Genomic DNA, 2,769 nt, shown 5'->3' with positions numbered 1-2,769 from the left:
ATTCAGTCTTTCTGAACCTCTGTTTCCTCATCTGTAAAATGGAGGTGATAATAGCATTACTTCACTAGGTAGATGTGAGGCTCTTATGAGACAACATGCTTTGCAAACCTGAAAGTGCTACATAAATGCTAGTTATTACATCCTTTGCCAAGTGTCTTCCAATGAATTCATGGCTTGGCCCATTAATTTCACATTGTCTTTGTAAGTCTGAGAACTACAGACCTCAACCAATTTATGCCTGATGATTTTCACTAAAGAGTCATCATGAGTCTGTGTAGATGTCAATCAGTCATCAGTGAACCATGGAGCATTTATTTTATTTTATTTTTTTAAAGCAATTGGGGTTCAGTAACTTGCTCAAGGTTACACGGCCAGTTATTTCTGGGTGTGGTGCTGAGTATCTGAGCCTGGATTTGATCCAGGTCATCCCGACACTGGAGCCGGTGTTCTTACTTGCTGAGCCACCTGGCCACCCCTCATGGAGCATTTATTAAATGCCTGCTAAGTGCTAGGTACCATATTAGGTCCTGGCACCCAAAGTGGGACCCAAGTAGATAGCTCACGATGGATATTGTCACGTGGAAAGAGTCCAAGCAAGTGAATGATGGAATTAACATGTGTCGGGCCTTGGAAAGGGCAATTTCTGGGCCCGTGTAATCTTCCAGTTTGTGTCATCTGTCAGTAGTGATGCATTCTTCCCCTCATCAAGAAAAGCATCAAAGTTCCCTGGATTTTTGCAGCAGCAGCTTGGTTGTCCTGTTGTAAACAGAAGACATGGCCACAATCTCTTCTCAAAGGCTGGTTCGGCAGAATCTTTTCTTTCTGGATTACAATTTAAAAAATAAAATATAAGAACTGGTTTGCTGAATACTCAGATATTCAAGAGCTCTTAATTCTCCCTTCCTTTCCAGGTTATCCTTTTTCTTCTTTAATCTTCAGTATGATTTTTTTTTGGGGGGGGGCAGGGGAAATGGGAGAGGGATGAAGGGGAAAAGGGGAAGAGAGAAGGAATACTCTTGGTCAATTCCCCCTTTTCCCTCTCTTGAAAGTCCTCCCCCCACTCCTCCAAATCTCCTATCTGCTAATTCCTTTTCTTTTTACTGTTCTCTGTTTTCCTGTGTTTGTTTTTGTTTCAGGCTTCTGCGGATCCTTTTACAATGTTCCTTTTAGTCCCTTCACATGCCTGCTGTGCTTTCTTCAGCCTCACCACATCATCTACTTCTGTCATTTGGTTCTTAAGCCCACTTCTTTGCCCATCACCATTTGGAGAGGCTAATCCCCTTCAGCTCTGCCTGGGTTTCCCTAATAACAGTGCTTACCTTCCAGGATTCTGGATTTCTTTCAAGGAAAACCAGAATGTTGATTTTATGTAAGTCTCTATTCATGGGGGTTGTTTATTTCTTCAATGCTCGTTTAGAAAATTGGGGTCTTCTCTCCCCTTGCCACAGCTATTTTGTTTACTGGAATCTAAAGACAATCAGTCTTGTGGTGTGTGCAGCATAATTGAATCAAGAGGGTTAACAAAATAAAGAGAGTTGGCAGCCAAAAATCAGACTGAGATTGCTAGCCAGCATTATTTGTTGTTTTTTTTTGGTGGGATGGGCTCTATTTTTTCCTAGGGTCACTGTGGGACTAGAAATCAGATTCAACTATGAAGGCATTTTTTTTTTATGAGCTATACCTACCAATGAAGTCCTTATAATTTTGAAAAATGAAAGGAGGAAGCATTTTCAGGGATAGATTTCTCTTTTAAAAATCATGTCTAAACCTTGAATGAGTTTATAGCATCACTTTAATAAGATTATGTGGTGCCAACAATAGGGTCATTTCAAGAGTTCTGAAATTGTCATCAGTGGATTGGCTGAGTCTTGTCTTCCCCATTTACTTATGCCATGGATAAGCAATCTCATCTTTCTGAGCCTTAGTTTTCATCTCTAATGATAATGCCTGGTCTACTTAGCTACCTACCTCACAGAACTGTTTTGAGATAAATGACTTGTAAATTGAAAGGGGCTATAGAAATATGAGGTTTTTAACATCTTGTTTTTATGGATATGTTTTACTTTTATATCATTTTCATGTTCAAATATATTCTTCCCCATTCTTCTCCCCAGAAAATTACCAAGGGCATAAAAAGAAGAAAGCAGCTCAGCAAAATAAACCAACACATTGTCTGACAATACATGCAAAATTTCATACTTGTAGCCCCCTCCACCTCTGCAAAGAGAGGAGGGACACAAATTTTCTCAAGTCTTCTCTGGGGCCAAGTTTAATCACTGTCATTATATAGAGTTCTGATTTCTTTTTCCATCTTTTGATTTACATTGTAGTTATTATTGCATATGTTGTTTTCCTGGTTCTACTTACTCCACTGTATATCAGTTCATAGCTATCTTCTCATGCTTTTCTGAATTCTTCACACTTATTTGTCATCATGGCATAATAAATGAGTTGTTTTTGAAGGTAGGGACTACTTTTTCCTGGTTTTGTCTGGTCTTGTATTCCCAGTACATTCCATAATGCCTTGAACCTAGTAGACACTTAATAAATATTTGCTATATTACACTGTATCATTAACAACCTTCACTCAAAGTCCTGCCTTGAGTCCCCATCTCAAAAGTTAGACCAACAAGAATGCAGATGTGGGTGGGTTGTCAAAGTTTCAGGTATGGGCTTAGCAATAGACCTGTTTGTGTACCAGTTGTCCAGAGAGATTTATTGCTGAAGAGTTGGCCAATGACTGATGAACTTTTTGACCCCAGTAACTCA

At 39.4% G+C, this 2,769-nt stretch overlaps 1 long non-coding RNA gene across 1 annotated transcript; it reads left to right on the top strand.

Annotated features, from left to right (window-relative positions):
• The first annotated feature begins 771 nt into the window (after positions 1-771).
• Positions 772-2,425, top strand: LOC138174284 (uncharacterized). The gene is made up of 3 exons (XR_011171663.1): positions 772-911; positions 1,137-1,369; positions 2,115-2,425. It is a non-coding gene; the product is annotated as an uncharacterized lncRNA (long non-coding RNA).
• Positions 2,426-2,769: the final 344 nt, after the last annotated feature.

The sequence above is a fragment of the Petaurus breviceps genome, unplaced genomic scaffold, assembly GCF_028583685.1.
Source record: "Petaurus breviceps papuanus isolate PSGF00001 unplaced genomic scaffold, PetGlider_PUasm1.0 688, whole genome shotgun sequence".
Taxonomy (NCBI): Eukaryota; Metazoa; Chordata; class Mammalia; order Diprotodontia; family Petauridae; genus Petaurus; species Petaurus breviceps.
The sequence above is the reverse complement of the archived record's forward strand: the minus strand, read 5'-3'. Positions and strand labels throughout refer to the sequence as shown.